Genomic DNA, 22,850 nt, shown 5'->3' with positions numbered 1-22,850 from the left:
CAACTCATTTTAATTAAGGGCTAATTAGCAAGTAGAGCCTGCTGGAAGTGGGAGAAGTCGATGTCCCTATATAATACAGAGCAGCTCAGTAAAGCATTTTTGAGCACTGTGGGATACTAGCAGAGGAGAGAAGAAAAGAGATAAAATGTAGAAGTGCTTGAGTATTTCTGTAGGTATTTTCTTTCCTAAAGCCTGTATTTCATTAGAAGTTCTTGTTCTGTTAGTAGAAAAAGGTTAAAGAAGTCAGGTACCAAAATCTAACTACCTAAATCTCTTACTTCTTGAAGTTTATGAGATTTACTTTTTCCCCTCTTCTTTTTTCCTTAGTTCCAATAGTAGTTATTCAGGAAGCTGTAATTTGTTATGGTATGGAATTTCTTTTTTAATTATTGAACTTATTATTCCTAATACTGAGATATTTCTGTGTTGTCTGGATATGTGTAATCTGCACCTTCTTACAAATTATAAAGTAGATCTAGGTTTACAAAATCTGCTCTAATCTTCATTTATCTAAATCTAATCTCTTTCACATGTGTAATCTTAATAGATACCTATGTGATATTTCCTGCTGCACTGAATTCTGTTTATCAGGGCTATGAAAAAAGATAAGAAAAATTAACTAGGACAGTCTCACCTGCTTATTTAGTCTTTTGAATTTTGCCAGAGAATAATTGGCTATTTTTGTGAGTAGTAACAGCAGAGGTATTCCCTGTCTAGAAATGGCAGTGTGGTCTCATATCTTGAGTTCTGTGTGTCTTTAGAAAGAGCAACTTACTGAGGTCCAGCTGCTCTTTATTATTCCACAATTTTTTTATGAGGATGGTGTAGGCCAGAAAAGGCTGCATTATTGACCAGCAGTGAATCCGTGGAAGTGTCCAATGCCAGGTTGTGTGAAGGCTGTTGGCTGTCCGGATCACGTCGGGGCCACCACTTGTAGCATGCTAGCTACTATCGAGGCAGACAAAGAATGACACAAGTTTTCATGCAAGGAAGTCATTGTCTTTGTCTGGCTTTATTGTCACATCAACTACACTTATACTGTTTTGATATAAATACTGTTCTAAAAATAGCATAGTGTTATTTCCAAAAATGGCATGGCAATAACTCATTAATTAGTTTCAGTTTCTTGCACAGTTGTCAGTTCTAACATCCCATCTTAACGTTCGCATCCTGTCCACAGCAGTTATCCAACAGTTGACCTCCCTGCTTCTCTTGGCTTGCTTCTGCTTTCTAGTTCCTCCTCACATCTCAGGAGTATATGATGATCAGTTCGTGGTCAGAGGACGATTCTGCAAGGTCATCAGGCCAGCTGATGGCCTTCACAAAGGTTGGATGGTGCTCTGAGCAACCTGGTCTAGTGGAAAGTGTCCCTACCCATGGGAGGGGGTTGAGAAGGAAATTACTTTTAAGGTCCTTTCCTGTTAGAAGCATAACAAGATGAGAAGCCTGGGCCCCAGTGGGGGGAGAGAAGCAGTCCAACCAATATGGTTGATAAGAGCAAAACTCCATTTATTAGCAATCCAAAGGCACTTATATAGTATACCAGCTTGTTAACTCCTAACTGGCTTAAAGCTTATCAAAACCCATTTCTACTTCTACATAATTGGACTACATTAGCAAGCTTCCATAGTCATGTTATGATTAAAAGAATTCAGTGTCTCCCCTCGTTCACTCCCGGTTAGCACAGCTTATCAGGACAGCTGCACCGTTTCAAAAACTCCTTCTTTGTTCTCAGCCCTGCTTGTTATTTTTCACACAGGGACTTTCCCATGGACAGTTTTTTCTCACACACAGGCCTTTTGCTTCTAGGCCTATTGCTTGTACAGTTCTTTAATTGATCCCAATAATTCTTTCCAACCCAAACCATTCTGTGATTGTACAAATAAGAAATTTCAAGCTTAGTGTTATCCAGTCTATCTGCAGACCAGCTGGGTGGAGGGACAGCAGCTCTGAGGGATTTCTTTTAATGGGAAAGATACTCCTGTATAAAACTTAAATCTCTCAGGGCTGTGGATGTTTCCCAGTATTTAATAAGGTTTGGAACCAGCAGAGGGAGATAAGGAGGGTTTTAATGGCTGAAAAGGGCAGTTGTTGTGCTCACCTTGTTAAAGACTGAAGTGTCAGAAAAGAACACAAAAGGATATAAATCTCTTAAAATTCAATTCCTTGGAAAAGTGTTCTTGAAAGTCAAAATCAGGTACATGAGCAAAAGGAAGGTGACTGCCAATGGGAAATGTGGATTTAAGGATAAACTGTGGGTAAACTTTTTGGGGTTGTTTTTTGGATGTCATTTATCTTGACTTGATCAAATTTTTGGTATGTTTTTCCATAGCATCCTTTGTGTCTATAATCTAAGGAAAAAACAACCCCCAAAACCAACAGAGCAGGAACAACAACAAAAGAAAAACGCACCAAAAAGAAAAACCACAACCAAGTTGTGCAGATAATTTCATATGCAGTTAGGGTAAAAATGCATTGGAGCTGAATGTGGGAGTAGTGGAAATAAGATGAGAACAAGAATTCATATTAAACACTATGCTTTTATAAATTATACCATCAAAGAACCAAGCAGAGGCATACAGTAATAATCCATAGCACAGGATGTTTACTCCTGGTTTGTAGATGTCTTCTAAGTAATATCCAAATAAGAACAAAACTGCAAAATGAAGTGGCAACTACCATTTGGAATAACAAGATTCTTAATGTGGTGCCTACAAGTGAAATAAATCTGAAATCCGAATCTAAAGCAGGAAAAGTGATCTGGTAATTCAGATATAGCAGCTGTAGGCAGGTCCTGGCAGGACCTCAGAACTTGGAAAATTACTTTGTCATTGTTGTTTGTTTGCCTAGAAGGAAAAGGAATTCTTATTTTCTAAAGCTGTGAAACTGTCTAGAAGATGTGCCTTCTCATTAACATGAAATTTCTTCAGTACTGTAATGAAGGGTTGGCTTCTGGCTATGTTAAACTTAATTATAATCATTTTTGTCCTAACGCCTTTGTATCTGATGATTTTTGTCTTATCAAGCTGGATAGCAGATGCATAATCAAAAGGAAAAGTGCATCTAATGATTAATTCACGGTCATCTGTTATTTTTTTATTATATGAGTAAAATAACCTGTAAAAGATAATATATTTGATTAATCTTTTTTTGTCCTGGCTTACTGCATTTATTAGGAAACATCAAATAACTACAAAAACATAATTTAGATGAAGCTTATTATCATAAATAACTTATTTGAATTGTTAGTTTGGGCAACCAAAATAAGAAATATAAAATTGCATGGGACATTATTGAATATATGGTATGTCATAATTTTCTCTGTAAAATGGTATTTGGAGATACCTCTCCTGGTTGTATCACAGTGAAGGAAGTTCATCATCATGTTATGCTACAGTAACATATTTGCCAACATCAGTAAGTTAGTTAAGATATAGTGATTAATCTTATTTGACTTTTTCCTAGCCTAACTCTAAGATCAATGTCAATACCCCCTCTAAAATTTTAAATAAAGCTTTCATCAGTCTTAGTAACATTTGCCAACTGTGAATCAGCAGCTGATGGGCTGTGTGGTTAGGATATCCAGATCACTTCCAAAGCCTGGTCTGGGGTACTAAACTGGAGCTCAAATATGCTGAAAGGTGATATTAATATTTCCAGAAAAACAGGATTTTGTTGTTGTTGTTGTTGTTCAGAGTAATTATTTTATTTGCTTAGCCTGATTTGGGCATAATCATAACCACAAATCAAAAAGCCCTATTTTCTAGCCAGCTTCATTGCCAATGCTTTGAGTGGAAGTTGGGACTCAAGCTCTGCATCTCCTTGCTGTTCTATCAAATGGCTACAACAGGGGATAGGCAAACTATAGCAGCTTTTTAGTTGCTTTTTGCTTTATTAAGTAGCAGAAAATAGATATTTCAATATTTTTATGTTCATTTAAATTGGCATTAGGTCTTTTGAAGCAGCTTCCTTACTTCATGTCTTATGAGAAGTTCATATAAATATGCTGCTCCTGAGTAACAGTACTTGGATAATCAGGATACAACTTATTTCTCGTTATCTTGAGGAATGTGAGCAGCCAAGTTGATGGTCCAAAAGCTGGAAACATAAGGTATGTAGAGCTTAGCTCTGGTGGTTGATATAGGTTGGATATTGCTCCATTGTTAGTAGTTTTTTACCTGTGATGAGACCTTCAGCACTGTTCTTTTGGTCACTGTATCTACACAGAAAGAGTCTGGAAGTATCTTTATGACAGAAATATTGAATGATCAGCTCATTCTCGAGCTTAAAAGAGGCTTCCTAGAGAGACTAAGTGCATAGAATTGCCACTTAGAGTTACTGCCCAGCACCATTACTGGTTCAAAAGAGAAGCAAATTCTATTCTGACAGTCTGAGGAAAAAAGAGAGTTTCAGCATGTGGACAGAAGCTCTGTTAGGGAACTTTGATTCAAGGTCAAACAATAATTCTGGTTTGATTTATTCAGAATTGTATGTTGCTTTGCAAAATGCCAGTCATTAAGTAGAAATTCACAACCATTCAGAAGCCAGACTTGTTTTTTGGAAGGGGTTCTTTGGGGGCAATGGGAACATTGTGGGAACTGCCACCTGGTAATACAGTATTATACTCATGGAAGTCTCACAAAGCTGCTATGAAGAGATGTTCAGATCCTTGCAGCTAGGTAGATCAAGAGAGTTAAACATTACCTGTGTAAAAAACAAACAACTTTTCTCTGAGAAGTCTGACTATGGACAGGAGACATTTTCTACATATTTCTAAGGATTCAAGTTTGAATATTTGGAATATTAAGCTGTCAAAAAGGTTGGCAAAGGCACTTTGACTTCAAGCAGATTTTCTGGTGCTCATTGGCTTGATTTAGCTTTATCCAGTTCTAGCTTTTAAGCTTTTTCCCCCCCATCAACTTCAATAAGACTCAATGCCTTATTTCATACACTTGGTGAGACCTATGGAGATAAAATACAAAGGATTAAGTTCAGGACAGGATTGTAGTTTAGGTAACCCTATCTTCTGTAGGAGTAAATCCAGGAAGCAAGGGGAGTAGTGCATTTGTTCTGATTTATGGGACACATGGTGCATTAAAATGTTCTACAAAATATATTGCAGTATTTATTTACTCCTGCTTTTATGCCATAGGATTTCAGCTCTGCACAGCTTAGGAAATAATGTCTTAATTTGTATCTGTAAGCAATTATGCCAACATCTCACATAAACAATTTTATTACAAAGTATTACAACTAGTATTTGGAAAAACACTGGATATCTCCCATGTGTCTGTCAACTTACGCTAGTTGCAAGTAATAATGGAAAAAACAGTTTCAGTGTTAATCCTATGTTTAGCAGTGCTTTTTGTAATATTCTTTGTTAGCAAGGGTGGATATATTCTGCCTCCAGCTGGACAAAGAAGCCAGATTCCACCTCAAAAATATCCGAACCTGTATGAATTTTAATTCCTTTTTTATGTTAATCAATCACTTCAGAGTAAGAAGACACTTTTCTGTTCAGTGAGTCCCACTGAGTAGTGCTATGTCCTGCTATTGACCCAATGAAGATTTCTGACTCTTGTTAGTATCTTAAATGGAATGATTTCTTCTTGTTTGAATTAACTGTAGTGTAATACTTGGGCTAAAGTTCTCAGAAATGAGGCTTCAAACTAACTTCCAGATTGAGTTAGTTCTGAGGGAAAATTATGATGGGAATTGCATTGACCATGTAAAGCCATTCAGCAGCTTGGAAAAATGTTGAGTACAGACGTACTCTTTTATTCAGTACTTGTTATGTTGGAGGCAGGAGTGGAGCTTGCTGTGACTTCAGATGAATCAGACTAAAATTGACTTCTCCAGATCTAAACAGTTGCTTTTAACCTCTGCACAGATTTTTGAGCTTCTTGGGCATCAAAGTTGCTGTGATTGTTTCTACCTACATTTTACCCACCATATATTTGTGAGCTCTTTTGTACTTCAGAAGTTGTAGGAATAAGGCCTAAAGCAATGAGATATGTGGTTGGGCCTCTGAACACATTGGAGGATACCTGGGTAAAATTAAACTTAATTGATGGCAAAGCTAAGCTTAATGAATTACCAATTAATGTTAGAATTAATGCTAGAATGTACTCCTGGTGTGACATTGTCCACTCAGAGCAGATGAGTACCCTGGCTTGTTTCTAACAGCAAAGCTCCACTGAACTCAGTAGTATAAACAGAACCCCGTTTTCTAGAATGATTTATGAACACCTGATGAAACCAGGTAAATGCAAGCTCACTTCTGATTTATGAAAACTGGACTCCAAGTTTATCAGATTCTGAGGAATAAAATTGGAAGAATTCCAGGCTGGTGCATGACTATCTAGGAAGAATTCGATCACAGCTAAATTTTAGACTAAAGTTTTGGGCAGCTTGGGGCTTTTTACAAGGTATATGCAAAACAGCCTTGCCTCTAGGTTTAATCAGTTTGGAAATCTTTCTGTTTTCAAAGAAAGGTCAGGCAGAGGGTTTTAGTCACAGAAGATTAATGCATGCTGTTGGGGATATTTATATTAGTTCATTCTTCTTTCCTGTTGTCTGCAGTGATGTCAGTTGCTCATGTTTTCAACTAGTAAAACACAAGCTAAAATTATAGGTTGCTAAATATAGATAACTTGCCACATCATTTAGTTTGACAACTTGCTTGTAATGAAGACCCCAAAGCAAAATCCAAAATGTTAATTGGGGCAGAAATGAAACCTTGCAATAATTTTTGCTCATTGCTTCTTAATTACAAATTAATAATGGTTAGAAAATATGATTATAGAGCCCAACAATAAATGCTGTATGACTGCTGCTACGTCTGAGGAGAGTTTTTCTCTCTCTGGGTTCTTTTTAAGAGGCAAGGGTGACAATTTCAAGGTAAAACATTCTGCAACATAGGGATCTTTGTTAAGAAAAGTTAAATAAAACTGAATTCCCCCTTTATAACCAGATTAAATTGCATTTAGCAGTCATAGGTAAAATAAATAATGCATGTTTTATAACCCTAGGTTGAATTTAACTGCTTTGAAATCAAGGTTATTTGTGAAGGGAATTATTTAGGAATTGGAATTCTAAGTAGGAACAGCTTTATTTATGCACTAGCATAAGTACAAAAAGATGTGGATTTGCTATCCATTAACTGAAAAAAAAATTGTGGGATTATATAAAATATATAAATGAATGAAACTGAATATGTTTTATTTGTTTTGACAATGCCCATGCATGTGTGCTTGCAAACAGGGAATTGCAGAGTTTTTTAAATGAAATATTGCAAAAAATTATTCATTTGCATGTATTGGACCTAAAGTTTATGTGACTTAGAAGTTAAGATACCAGCTCAGATTTTTTTTTCATTTTTTACTAGAAAGGTTTTTTTCATAAACATCCATGTTCCATGAAGTAATCATTAGGTAAATCACACTGGCAGAGGACTGGGTTCCCAGGACTTTCCCCTCCAGCTGAGAAAATCAAATACTTAGATTATACAATCACTATTTCTGCCTAAATAACCCAAACTCACTTTTACTTCTGTAAATGGTAGAAGAAAAACTAGTGGTGATAGCAGCAGCAGATTATTGTAATAGCCTAAAAGGATGTGCTCATCAGAGGGAATAGTGGTGAAATACCAAGACTTTCTACATGAAGTTATTTTGACACATTGATACAAAAATCATTCAGCATAACCAAACTAAGACTAATGTAAAACAGTCTTACTCTGCTGGTGACCAGTTGGCATAATGGCTGAGACTGGCACAGATGGCAGATTAGCTTCTGCTGGCCCTTCCTTTTTGTCTGTGGTGCATTAGCCAGAATGCTCCTTACTTGGTTATTTTCCTTCCTAGAACCCTTTTCACTCACGTTGCAGCTTCACTCATGTCCAATAGATTCCTCTTTACTATTAATTCTGCAACAGACTCTTCTACTGTAGCTTGCTTTTATTTCAGAAATATTCTCACAATGTCCATTTTAAACTTTGGCTTACGGAGTGGTTTAGACATCGACATTTTATTTCCTTCGCTCACAAATTTTAATGAGTGAGAGGAACTGCATTCACAATCATGGTTATCTGTGCAGATACTCACCTGAATAATGGAAATCCCACAGGTTTATTAGCAGCTGCCAAACGTGGGAATGTGTCATCTTGGCTCATTCATTTGTGCTTCTGCAGCTGACAGAATTGGTTACAAGAATTATTTAAACCCTGTGCTCTGAAAATTCTCCTATAGATAAACTCCTATATAACCAGTTGTGTTTTTAAGATCAGGATAGAAATAGTATGACTGCTTGACTGGTGTGGTTTTTAGGATGCTATGATGAGGCAAGTTATTCCAGAGGAATGTTTTTCTTTCTTTCAAAGTGGTACTATACTTATAATTTCTGTACAAAGAAAAACACATTGTCTTGGAAAGACTTGCAGCTCTTCAGGGTCAGAGAATGGTGGTTAATGTAGTGATATGAACATCCTTGGTTATTTGTAGCAAAGATAATAACACAGGATGTTATAGCAAGCATATTGGTAGTAAATAGCTTTGCAATAAAAGCACAGCCTTGCAATACAAACAAAGAGTGGAGAGCAGGTGGAATTGTTCATCATATTCAAAGTGTCAAATGGCTTTTTCTAACCATTTCTATAATAAAAGCACAAAAAGTTATTAATAATGTAGTTGTTAACTAAAAATGCTAAACTGCCTTTGTGGGCTGTACTTAAGAAGCTAAATGGACTTTTCCATTCTGCCTGTCTGGCATTTATACAGTGTTAAACCTAAATGCATAATTTTCACATTAACTGATGTTGCAGATCATGACATAGTTATAAGTGTAAATGCATCCCATGCATATAAACACAAGCTCTATTGTCAGCTAATTCCATAAGTGTCTGCTTTGAATGCTAAGGGAATTGTCACTTCAACTGTAATGCAAGAATCTACCTGTCTGCTAATAAATAAGACTGATCCATGCACAATGTATGAACATGAAAAGATCAAGTTTGTGTCCAACACACTAGGTTGAAATTTGTTATTTTGGGGTTTTGTCAGGGAGCACAGAACTGGTCATATGACTTTTTCCTGTATTTTTATGCAGGAACTTAAGCTTTGAATGGGGGTCTACTCATTCCTCAACTATTAAATAAAGATTCATTAAAAGAGCAAGAGGAGAAATGGTGGGAAAATTGAGAGAGAAGAGGGAGTAGAGATATGAGAAATTATTCCAAGGATTTCTGAAGCTTTTGGCCTTCATGATAGCAACACAGATAGTTTGATTCTGGTAGTTTCTGTCATTACTATAATGCTGAGAAATGTTGCAGGCAGCCATTTGAGCCTAAGTTCTATTCTTACAATACAAGGTATTGAGAAGAATAAACTCCCTCCTTCTCATCCGAATTTTCTGAGGTGCTTTAAGTCATGCACATGCTAGCACAGTCATTTTTAAAGAGCAAGTCTATCATTTCCAATATCCAACTTATGGGAGCTTGAAGAGCTAGCTTTGAGTTGATAGCTGGACAGTTCATAAATTAACAATGTTCTTTGTGCCAAAGGGTACCTCATAATGATTTATCCTCCTGTGCAGTTCGGCTCATGGAAAAATTCAACCAATGTTTCTTTATTAGGTCCAATAATCTTATCACTTACTGGTTCACATTCTGAGTATGTGACATTGAGAACTCCTCAGATGCACATTCACAGCAATTTGTTAAATAATTTGTTGGCACTTTCTGTAGCTGGACACCTACTTGAGCAATGTCCTCCACTGAAAAATGGAGATACGTGAATGGTTTTTTTTTGCCATTTGGGGAAATTTTTCTCTGACACTGTCATATAACAGTAAGACATATTAAGGTTGGCATCAGTACTGCTGAATTCTGTAATGACAGAATCCTTGAGCTAAAGTTTCCAGGGTCCTGGTACCCTTTTTTAAAGCAGGATTAATCTAGTCTGTGCACAGTTACCATATAAGTAGAGGACTTTTTAAGACATAAGGGATATTATGGCTTGTGACCCAATTTTATTTACAAGATGAGTACAATTTTACCAGTTATGTATTTTGAATGCTGAAGAACTTATTTTAAAGATTAACCACTTAAAAGACATTCACTTCCATCGCTGAGCAATGGCTCTACCAGCAGAGTTTATGTATGACAGAGGTGATAGTCCTTTAACTTACATTAACAAGCAAAACCATATTGCCATGCAGTGACTGTGCCTCCAACTTCTCCATTATTCGAATTCCACTTGCCCTGCAGGAAACCAAATAACATAAACAGTTGCCGGGCCAGGAAATATGAAGAAAAAAAATTATTTAATAATATTTTTTTAAAAAGATTACTTATGTGTATTCTAACCCAATATTGACTTTCTCTAGATAAAGCCTCCTAGAGAACTGGGGAAAAAAAAACCACGCAAAAAGGAGCAATCGGTACTGGTGATGCCATTAAGATTTTTGCCCTTTCCTTTATACCCCTGTTATACCTTTTTACAACTTCTGTATTCCTAGTGCTTTTTCCCTACATTATTGGACTTGTTTGTTAAGCTAAGAGACTCAACATTTTAGAAGCTTTGTAGCTGGAGATCAGTGTGCCCCAGAGCCCAAGGTCCTCTCCAGAACACATTCTGCAAACCAAGATAGAACCATCCAGGGGAAGGTTCCTTGGGGAGGGGGCTCACTTGAGCCTCTCATTGGGGAATCTTTGATAGATATGCTAATTAGTAAAACCTATAATGTTATACCCAATGTTGGGGAAGGGTCAGGGGGGAGACAGAAGACAAAGGGAGAGATAGACTCGGTGGGGTACATCTCGATGCACATGACCTGGACGTGTACACCTAAGGATCCTTAAAATAAATACCTAGGTAAAATCCCTTTTCCCCTTCTAACCGTGTGTGACTCTTGATTTTAAGACCAGGAAAAGGCATCACTGGTATAGTCCTGTACTTTTCACCTCACAGAATTTTCAGTCCTGAGGTAGAGCTAAAAAGTTCTAGATTTCAGTAGAGGAGAAATACAAGATCTTGGGCTCTTTTCACTAAGAAATGAGATTTACTTGATCTCAGTCAACTGTAACTTGGTTTAATGTCAGCAAATTCTAATTAAATTTCCAAGCGTATTCTATCTCTTTTGAAAATAGTGACACACTGGGCTAAGTAGGGATAGTGTTTCATTCTGTGCTTTCAGTTTTCAGCATCAGACCGCTTCAATCTTGTTTTGGGAGTTCCTTTGCAACTTTCTTTAAGCAAGACTTGGTGACAGGACCAAGTGTATTCCCCCAGTCTGCTGTTCTAGTTGCTGAGTGGTACCAGTAGTGTGTGACAACAGACCTGTTAAATGTTATGATAATATCTGATGGATCCCTTTGTTGGGGGTCTCTGGTACATTGCAAACACCTGTCTGGTTTAAAGGTGGAAATTAGGTTAATGTTGGTTCTGCTATCCTCTGGGATTAGGAGTTGTACGTCATTACAATAGAAAAGAAACTCTTAACCAGTTTATAAATTTATCAACAAGATTTTGAAATAATCTCTTCATTGGATTAAGAGACTATATTTCCAGGTCCTGAACAGTCTTCTTTTAACTGTACAAAGTGTCTGGTCAGGTTGTTTCATACAGAATCTACACAAGGACAAAATGGGAAAAGAAGTGTGTACTTCTTTGTCAATGAGCATGCTTTAGTAATATTTCATACTTCAAATGAGTTTGCAGAGCATTCAGAAAAATCTATTCCTGACATGAGCATTTGGTTATATTTTCCAGGCAGGGTGGGGTACTTTTCCACACAGTGGCACTAAGGCAATAGCTATACAGCATCAGAGGAAATGTACATCTAACCTTGTATTCTGTCACACACCGTGACCATATTTGGTAAGTGGAATAAAGTATAGGAGTGGGAGAACTCAGCTATGATTCTTTTCTGAATGTTTTCCCCCAGCTTGATGAAATTTCTGTTCAGAGTCCCTCTAACCAGCAGAAGTTCCTTTACTTAATAGCCCACAGTGAATTATTTATTTTATTAATATCTTCAACTTTATCAATTGCCTTTCCAATACTTCTAAAAGTTTGATGCACAACTGCCTGTGGCAAGGAGTACTCCTTTAACTCTCCACTTTGAAAATGCAGGCTTATTTTGGATCTGCCTGCTTTATATTTCATTCCATTGAAAGAGACAATGAATGACTTATCTTTTTATCTTTTATGTGCCACTGATGGCATCTGTCATGTACTTCTTTGCTCATCTTTGTATCCGGGCTGAAAAGAGCTGGTCTATTATACACTCATCATGCTGATAGCATCCTGTACCTTTGATCATCCTTGTATTTCCACGAGGACTTGGAGAGGTACTGAGAAGCTAAATGACATTGCAGGGCAATTCCAAAGCTGGGTTTACAGGTGTCTCTAAAAGGTCTTGTCCTACAATACAGGATTTCTTTTGAAGCCACACATTGTACCTCAAACCACCTCTGCATGAGCTGGAAGTGGCCATAGCAGATTTTGTTTGAGATGATTATTAGTATTACATTCTCCTCCCAAAATGCATGAAGCCAGTAAAGCACAGGAAGAGAGGAGAGATATGAAGGAAAGTAGGATTTAGATACATGCTGGTGTTGCTGAAGAATATTAACATATTAAAGGCAAAAGTTCTTTCAAGATCTGACACTGTTAGAAGAGTAAGGTAGCTAGATCTGTATATATTATGTGATCTGTATATCTAATGCTTAGTACCTCCAGCACTTTAAGGAGTGGTAGGAGATTTTACCATTTGAACAGTCTAAAAGACACTTCAGACAATAAAAAGCTTTGAAAATGTTTTTTTTTGCATTTCTTAAAACCACTTGTCTCACCTAGAAGGCCACGCTTTTTGCCTCCTTGTTTTGTATTTCATGTGCTGATTCTCTCAAGCTAAATTGTAAACCAAGTGGTGTTTTTAAGAATTGTGTCTATAAACTTTGCCTTGCAGATTGCAATCCTTTAGAGAAAGGAAAATAGACTCTTCTGTCCAGAAAGGCATTTAAAACAGGTATATCACTAACTTTTCTTGCCTGAAGTGATGTTTTGGAAGCAGTGCTTTTGGTGTAGGCTGGTTCTGAGAACAACTTTAAAGCCCTGTCCATCCAAACCTGTCTCTAGATGCAGTTCAAACTGCTTGAGTTCCAACCGTCCACAAATCATGCCTGCTTGTGTCAGGATGATGTTTGTGGCCTATCAAGAAAGGAATCTCTGCCTGTCTGCAAAAAATAGGTTGATATAATATGTTCTGAGGACATTCTCAAATGCATTCCATTTGTAAAATTTCAATATTTTCCCCCCTCCTGGCAAATGCCATGAGATCTGCTCTAGAAGAGACCACAAGGGGCATTGCAGGCAAGCAGTGGAGGAATATTAGTTTGTTCTTAAACTGACTCTCTCACACCCAGAAATGCCATGGAGGTAAATGTAGATCTTCCACTCATGCACGGACAATTTTCATAGACACTGAAGGTCAGCTGCCCATAGGTCTCAGGATTTACTAATATACAAGAAAACCCAAGTTCATCTTCTTGGCAGTCACTGGCAGGAGCTACAGTGCTGGGCTATTGTTCATTTGCTGACAAGTCAATGGTGCTACTGGAACTATAATCTGATATCAGCTGACACTTCTGGGAAGGAGAGGGAAAACTTCAGGGAAAAGAGCCAGGGCCTCAGCTGATAGAAGTTTCAGTACTGATGGAATTCAGTAGCCTTAGTTTAATCCTGCAGAAATAATCCTTTGGAGAAGGTATAACAATTCCAGGTATGGTGTTTCACAACTCATTTTCCTGTTAGATTATACAGTTTCTCACTAGTCTCAAAGAATTGTGATAAAATACTGCAGAGATGAGATCCTACTTGGGAGACAAGGTCCTGCTGTTTGAACAGTTTAAGCACAGAATATTGGCTCTGGGAGCAAAGGTGCCCTTGGAAAAGGGATGTTACAATATGAAGATTTGGATGTACATCATAACGGGTCAGTTAAAATGGGCAAAGCTTGTGTGAATTAGTATCATATCTGTGGCTTGATATCAAGATCTTCTAATATGGGCTGTAAGGTTCCATCTTAAATTTCAAGGTCAAAGTATTCCCCAAGTTTTGTAGATTTAGACCATCTTGGGATACAGAGCATGCTGGCAAATGAGCAGGTTTTCAGATCCCACAGGCTTTCAGATATTTGGCAAAGACCACACTATTTGACTGTAAAATGTTTTAAAATTATAATTCTGGAACTGTCTTGGTGACATGCACACAGAAAATCCTGAGGGAAGATTTAAGCAGAGGTATACAGTTGACAAGACTTGCACTGTGTGCCTCAAAATTACAGTTGTAAAATATTTGGCATTCAGATGCTTTTTATCACACTTGTTAAATATTTCCACGCCTGTCTTACACTGTGCATACTGAATTCTCTCTAAGAACCTTAGCAGAACTTTGGGATCATGGAGATGGCTTTCTTGATGGAGATACATCAGTGCTGCAAGGTTTTGATTAAAACACCTGATAAAGAGGCCTTTATTCTTGGTTTACACTGCAACACACCTCAGATACCGGAAGTAATTAATTACATGAAGGTAAACCCCTCTCAAATACTTTCTCAGTGCTGATTTCCAAGAAAAAATCCTCCTGAGAAATGAAGTAAATGAGATTAAAAGAACAGAGCAAGCTCTATATCTGATTGCAAAAGCGTCTCTTAAATTGAAATTAAAACAGCGTAGGAATTGGATGGTAAGTATATGTACTAAGCTGAACGGTGTGTGTGTGAGTATAAACTGATTTATACTCCATGAGAGGATAAGGCACAGAATCTGTGCATTAGTTCTCAGCTGTGTGCTTCTCACAGCTTTCTGAACATGTTTAAAAACCTGGGCTTCACAGGCTTGTGTGTGATATCAAAGCATATTTAATCACATAGGCTGTGGGTGTTTGACCATGTTTATCCCAGCAGTGTTCTCCCTACCTGCACCTCCAACCATAAAGGAATAGAGAAAATATTCATTTTTGTGGCAGGTTGTCCAAGTCAGTGTTGCCATAGGAACTCTAACTTTCAGAATTGTCTTCTTTGTGTCAGATTATTCACTTTCACTTTTGGCAATGATGCTAGTTCTGGATTTAATAATAGGCTTTTATTTGTAAGCCAATAAACAAGGGTATATAGCTTCAACGTGGAGTTTATCCGTTTCTGACACCCTGAACTTCTAAAACTGCAGTATTGAACATGGCAGGGTGCAAATGAGCCAGCAACATATACTGAAATATTATTAAACTCAGTTTTTGCAGATACTCCCTTCAATGTGTCAATGAAGTGGTAAATGGCAGACATTTATGAGATTTATAATAAAAGCTCTACTTCTTCCTTGATTTATCTGCCTACACACAGCCTTTTTCACAATGGATCTGATAGCACAGAGAACCACAGTGATGTGTCCTAAAATCACTCAGTGCATCTCAGACTTGAACTAATTAATTTATAACAAAAATCTTTTTTTTCTATGGGAATGGAGTCAATCTACCTTACCAAAAAATCTGGCATACTCCCATGCTAAACCTTCATGGGATTTTTGTATAGGAGTAGATATGACCTGGTAGCAACAACTGCAGTTCTAATAATCATTATACCTATTGATTACTGTTTGCTGCAATTGACTGGGTAAAAGGTTATAAGAAACACCCCTCCCCCACAAAGAAACCAAAAAAAGACAACTATGAATTGTTATATATTAAAAATAACACAGACTCTGTCCTAAACCAGATTCCAGGTTAGTTGCAAGAGGACCTCTTGCAACAAGAAAATACCCAACAAACCCCATATAAAACTTTCCAGATGCTGATGCTCTGCAGCCAAAACTGGCACATGAAAATTCAGCTTTATCTTGTAGCATTTTGAATCCTTGCCCTGTTACCCTAAAATAAATCCATCTATTTAAATACAGTTTACCTGTTTTTAATGAGTGTGTCTTGAAAGCTGATATTGTAGTTATTTTTCTCACTGTCATGATGAATAGAGGCTCTTAAATGAATGAGAATTTTTCCTTTTCCTTAGAGGGGCCATTTTTTTTCAGTGTGTTTGAATGTACTGATAAGACATACCCAGAGAGCTTAGACCAGTTTTGTTCTGTGTGGGTGTTCATTAAAATAAACACTACTGTCAATGTGATTTTATAACCTTTGAGAAAACTGTGAGAGAATGAAAGCTGAAGGATACATTAACAAATTTCCAAGAGCACAGAAATTGGAAGGAATAGAGTGTAACACTCTACACACTCTCATTGGAGTATCTTACTTGTCAAAGATATAAAACCAGAGAATCTTTTAGGTTGGAAAGGATCTTTTAAATTATTGAGTTCAACCATTAACCCATCACTGCCATGTTTGCTACAAAACCATGTCCCTAAATGCCATGTATATTCATTTTTTAGATGGTAAGTTCTTGTTTGCTTTCCTTTAGGTGTGCTGTTGTCTTTTGGAAAAAGAAATTTCATTGAAATTGAAATTTTTTTTTTATAAATGCTTATTAAAGAAATTCAGCATTATTGCAAATGACTTCAAATTCATGTTGACTTCATTAAAAAAAAAACAAACCAACCTATTTAAACTCATTCTTTTTGGTTTAACCTGTTTATATTTAAATGGTGAGTAACTTTATGTTTGAACTTTGTATTAAAATGTTGTTATCAGTTTTATATAACAATAAGAATAAGTGGAATGTCACAGGTAAGTGCTAGTGTTGACTGGAGCTTTCTGTGAGACACTGAGACACTGGGAAGTGTTTCATGGAGAATTAAAACTTTCCCACTTTGCCATTCCAGGGTTGTGTCTCTCTTTATCCTGAGCACATGCATTTGGATGAGGGGAATAACTGCTTCCCTTATCACAGCTTGAGTTGGTTGGACTGAGTCTAAAAAAGCTCTTGCCATAATCCTCTCCTTGTGCAAAGTATTTTTAAGCACCACAAGTGTGGGGTTTTGGGGCCACGCCAACGCTGTCTGGCAGTGCCTAAAAAACTCCCACCACCTTCCAGTGAGTTGGATTCATGGCATGGAGCCCTCAGCACAAGTAGATGCTTCATGTGGTGGCTGTGCAGCCAGGAAAGGGCTTCTTTTTGTTCATTTTTTTTTAATTCCTCCCCTTAAAGCCCGTATCCACTTATCACTACACTGAGGAAAAGGACAGACAAGTTCAGGTACATCTACCTGGCAAAAAAACTGAACCTTTATGCCTGAAATTATGGTTTGTTTCATTGAATATCAAATATATGTTCAAATTGGACCTGTTAACCAAGTTCTAAATTTCCACAGTCACGGCCAAATGACAAGTCTGAAAGGCATTAATCAAAAACTTTAGGATAATCACATTTAATTTTCTGTCTGTGCAAGGTTTTCTACAGCATCTCAGTGCTAAGTAAAAGTTGCATAGATGAATAATGAAATCACTTTATATCTCAGAACATTTATGGAGGAAAGCTGTGTTAGCTTTTGATTAGTCTTCTGTGGGAGTGTTTAAGAATGGCTTAGAGAAAGATCTTTTCTGTGTAGTGTATTTTACAGCTGGTTACAGCCTGGAGTAGATAGAGATCAATGGGCATGCTTAGGGCTCTCCTGAGATCACAGCTGGCACAGATCCTTTGGGTTCTTTTTGAGGTATGTGTATGAGGTTTTTCCTTAAAAAACCCCAACAAAACCCCAACCAACAACCAAATGAAAAAAAACAAAATCCCAACAAACCAAAACCATGACAAATCAAACAATCAAGACCAAAAGATAAACCAAGAAATCTGATTTATAAGAGTCTAATGCATGTAGCCGTCTTTATAGTTTAAACAATACATTTAATGTTTTTGTGTTTATGCTGTTGAAGGGAAAAAAAGTTATATAGATAACCTGTGAAAGAAAGATGCCCTCATGCTTTTTCTTCTCTTGGAAACACATCAGCATCCACTGTCTATCTCAGCCCCTTCTTTGCTAGTGTGTTGGTCAGAATAGCTAATGAAACACACAGTAAAGAAGAGGAAAAACCTAGTATCTGATATCTTCTAAGCATCCTTTTGAAAAAAAATGATTGTTACCTCTATCACACTTTGAAGCCTTGAGGTAAGAGGGACATAAATATAATTATTCGCTGTTACGTCTGTCTGCTTCAAATTACAGCAAAACTCTCAAAGACCAAATACCGACTCCTATTTCACATTTTAATCACCATAAACTATAATAGGATTCATATCTGCAAACATTTATTGTGCTGTATCACAAGGATATTTTTAGCTACTTTGAAGGCTGTTATTATGAAAAAAAAATTCGACAAAGGGAAAATGATAGCTGCTCTTAAAGTAGATCTTAATCTGGAAGCAACATGTAAGCTAAACAGTAAAGATAACTTTTTTGGGAATTTAAAATTAAAACCTCTGATGTGCAATTAAAGCAAGGAGTCAAGTACTTCAGGTTTTTTTCTGTTTTTTTTTCCTTTGCTTGCTGAGTTGTGTATTTTAAATGTTAACCATTGTGAGAGCAGGATGCCTGAGAAGTCCAACTGGATTACCCAGCATGAAGCCAAGAGCCTCTTAGGTAAACAGGAATATGGCATGGAGAAGAGTAATAAACCCAGCTCTGCTGAACACAGCATTCACACATACAAGGAGGAAAGAGGTAAACAGGGTGAAAATTTGAAAAACAAATGTGTAGCTTGACTTACCTACAAATCCAACCTTTTCCATACATCTGATTACTACTTTTTCCTGGATGAACTGAACAGGGTCATGAAAAGGACTCCTGTAATATCCTCTCAGCTGCTGCATACCATTGGCCAGAGAATTCCCTGTAGAGAATTAAAAACTTTTAACAACAGTTTCTAGAATTTAATTTGGAAAAATCACTTGTGTGGCAATGATGGACAATAGAGAAGCTATCCTGACCCTGAGGTAAGTTGTGCTCATTGTGTTATTTTTCTTCACTGTTCAAGAGTACAAATAACTTCTGGACTGAATGTGTCTGGTTTCCATCTCCAGCTCACAGTCAGGGAACACTTCTGATTTCTCCCTGGTAATTTAACACAGAATATAATCCCATTTTAAAAGGTATGTGAACAACTTCCTCTGCCTTGCTTGTGATCCCATCATGACATAAGAATGCTGGGAGACAGGGATAGATGGGTGGATGGATGAGTCTACAGCTGCCTATTATACTGCACCCTAATTCATGCCATGTGGAATTAGCTGGATTAGCCCTGGGTGATGGAGAGTTTGGGAAGCTGTCAGGAAGTGCAGGTTAGGTCTCATTTCTCATTCCCTGTGTTGGAATGAACACTGTTAGAAAAAGGATATCTCCTGTGCTTTTAGTTCTTTGCCAGTTTAATATTGGTGGACAGGGCTCCTCATACTGGAAACTTTCCTGCAAGGATAGTTTTACATAAAAGGAACAAAAGAAAAAGATAACACCCAGGACTAAGAAAACAATTCTAATGGCACAAAGATAGTGAAGTCATTGTTTTTTTTGCATGGTCAAGATTTAGTTCAGCTAAATCATTGCAGCCAAATAATTGCAAATAATTGCCATATTGTGACAAGTGATTTGCACATAATTGAAAGGATTAAATTTACCTGGTGAAAGATCATTTTTTACTGTATTTCTTTAAAATTTCCCAAATCATGCAGTTAGGAGAAGGGACAGACTGAACACAGCCATTTTTACAGCCAGTTCCCCTGGACAATGCAGAAGAGATGTTGCACAAGAGATCCAAGATCCATTTTCATGTTGTTTCCAGAGAAATGGAGATGTACAGCTGATTTTTCCTAGCCTAGAGAGAACTGAATCAGGCTGTGGAGCTGCTGCTCAAACAGAAAATTACCCAGCTCAAAGCATCAGTGAGGTGCAAAGAGCTTCCCTCTGGGCTGCACCACCAAGAGCTGCACTAAGCTCTTCACAGCAGGATGTAGAGCTGCTCAAAAGCCCTCTGAGAGTAATTTCACTCCTTAGTAAGAGGTAAAGGTAGTATTTATCACACATTCTTATGCAACCTTTTTGAGGTAGGCACAATTCTGTTACATACAAGTTTGGGGTTTTTTTCCCTATCACTTTTTCTTGTTGACTATCAAACCCCCCCCACCACCAAAAATTCTATTTAACCAGATAAGACTAAATAATAGAATGAAGCAGGAATAGAATGAAATGGAAACAGCTTCTGTGATCTTTTAAAGTGAGTTCAAATATTTAGCATCAGAAAATACTGGGGACAGGAAAATCTCAAGCAAGGAAACATACAGAAAAAGGAGTGAGAGAAAATAGATATTCTCAATACAGCATACTTTTTTCACACAATTAAGAAAAAGGAGGGGAAAAAATAGTTGAATCTGAAAGATGCTGGGTTTTACATTTTCTGAAAGGAATTTAGAATTTAATTTTTTTTCACTCTTTCATTACCAATGTGCATTGAAAGGTGCCAAATCTCCTTTCAAAACTTGGCTTCAGATTTATTATCCTGATGACCTGATCTTCTATGACATTTGCTTTGCTTTTAGTTTCCATTTATTTTTAGCTGTGTGCCAAAAACTACAATTTCATGGTAACCCAAAGTATCCGTGAATCATTCATGAATATTTGCTGAATGAGCAGTTATTCCTCCTTCTTCTCCTCCATTTGCTTCCCTGTCTCTTGCAACATTTTACCACAATAAAAATGAGAAGAACTTCTTGTTTCTTCTAATTTCTCTACAACATTTTGGAACTAAACTTAATTAGATGTGAATTCTAACAAAAAAATGTGATGTTTGTAAAAGAAAAATTTGGCAGGATTTCTCTTTGGATAGAGAGTGAAAATTGAAAAGTTTGTCCTAGAGCAATATAGAACAAATTTTCTTCTTATAGTCAAAATATCCTTGTGATATTTTGATGCTGACCAACACTTTTATGAGCTTTGCCAACAACCTTTGGTAGGCAAAGAATAATTTGAACTATAGATCACATTAATCCAACTTGATATATTCTTGGAGAATCCACTGAGCCAAATTTTACAGTTTTTTACATTTCCATAATTTTCAACAGAACTGGGGCTCTTAAAGACCATATGTCTGTGTGTGTATATATATATATATAGATATGTTTTTCCTTGACACTGTTTCATTGGTATTTCTGCAGACATTTTAATCATCAGCTAAACTTTCTCACAGTGGCTGGGTAGCTTCCTGAGTAGTAAAATACAGTGTATTACTGAAAATTAAATAGCTGAATTGAAAGATTTAGCTACATTTCATGTCTTGTTAGTCATCCAAAATACAGTGGCACTATTTCTCTGCTTGATATTATAGCTCAATGGAATGACATTCTACTACCCAGCAGCATGAGAAAGAACCCAAGGCACCAAAAATATTGTAATGAAAATTTATTTTTCCAGGCCCAAAAGCAGGCTGAGTGTGTCGCTGTGAGATCTGTTCAGGCCCATATGCCAAACCCTAAACCAGCAACCTTGAACATAAAAGTGTTTTGCCTGTTACCCATGAATGACTTATCCCAGATCTGCTGAAAAATTTTCAGATCTGGGAAATGAGCACACATGATACAATAATAAGTGCAAATCTGTGTGTTCCCTGTCCTAACACTACTCTAAATTTTTGCAGGGAATCTGTTGTTGATTGTGAGGAGCATAAGCCAGACTAATAATTACCTTCGTCTCAGTGTCATTGCTTTTGTTTTGAGAATTGTTCAGCTTCATCCATCTACAGCCTCACAATTTCATAAAGATTGCCTGTTTGGAACTATTGCTGTCATTCATGTGCATGTTGTATCCTTCCCGTTGTGTTGATCTATCTGCAGTATTGGGGCCTTGATTTACATATTTGAACAATATAATTATGAAGGATGTTATCTGGGTGAAAATGTGAGGATGCCAAATGTCGGATAATTTGCAAACAACACAAATTCAGAGTGTCTGCCTCTTGAGCATTTTAGGAAAGGTATGAGGAACAACCAATTGATGATTAAGAGACCTCCCAATAGACAAACTAAACAAAAGGTAACAATTTATCCCAATGTTTTGGTTCACTGCTGATGAATTTTCTTAGCATCTGCTTAAGTGTTTGATTAAAGTATTCTACAAGCCCATCTGTTTCTGGCTGATACGAAACTCTGTGTGATGGGGGAATTTTTAACAGCTTGCAGACCTCATTTAGCAAAGAAGACATAAAATTAGTGCCCTGATCTGTTGAATTTTCTAAGGGTAAGCCCACTCTGATAACAGCATTAATCAATTCATTAACTTCATGTTTTGTCAGCTAAGACTTCATGGCAGTAGTGTGGGGTTTGAATGTCCAAGTACCTCTTCCAAGATTTGTTACATTCCTCAGACAAGAAATTTGACTAAATGAGAGTTACGATTCAAATTAAATTTTCCTAGTCTGGCAGTACAGCATGATACTGCATAAAAATGGAGAGGACACACTCAGAATGTCTCCTAAACATTTTCTTGTTCCCATGGGGAACTCTGACCCCAGACGTCTGCCAGAAATGCAATCCAGCAGAGAGGAAATAGTCTGGTAGTTTCCTGGAGTGTGTGGAACTTGCTGGAGATGTTGTTTTCAACCAGATAAGGACTTGTGGGTGGTATCATGGTCAGAGGCCCTCGTGGTGCACAGCGATCACAAAATCATAAGAGTTTGGGATTTCTGGAGAAATAATGAGGGCTGCCAGCAGAACTTCTGCCTCAGACTTCCAGAGGGCAGCATTTGCCCTGTTTAGAAGATTGGTTGAGAGAATCCCTTGGGAGGAAGAGTCTTTGGCGAGGCAGTCCTAAGGGCAAAGGAGTCCAGGAAGGCTGGACATTCTTCAAGAGAGAAATCTCAAAGGCT

At 37.2% G+C, this 22,850-nt stretch overlaps 1 long non-coding RNA gene across 2 annotated transcripts; it reads left to right on the top strand.

Annotated features, from left to right (window-relative positions):
- Nucleotides 1–106: 106 nt before the first annotated feature.
- Nucleotides 107–22,339, top strand: LOC138109184 (uncharacterized). 2 transcript variants are annotated; one of them, XR_011150336.1, is made up of 5 exons: nt 107–169; nt 18,528–18,661; nt 18,768–18,933; nt 19,021–19,089; nt 21,624–22,339. It is a non-coding gene; the product is annotated as an uncharacterized lncRNA (long non-coding RNA). The 2 variants fall into 2 exon arrangements; XR_011150337.1 differs by lacking the exon at nt 19,021–19,089.
- Nucleotides 22,340–22,850: the final 511 nt, after the last annotated feature.

Source organism: Aphelocoma coerulescens, chromosome 4 (genome assembly GCF_041296385.1).
Source record: "Aphelocoma coerulescens isolate FSJ_1873_10779 chromosome 4, UR_Acoe_1.0, whole genome shotgun sequence".
Lineage (NCBI taxonomy): Eukaryota > Metazoa > Chordata > Aves > Passeriformes > Corvidae > Aphelocoma > Aphelocoma coerulescens.
This window is presented reverse-complemented; position numbering and strand designations above follow the sequence as displayed.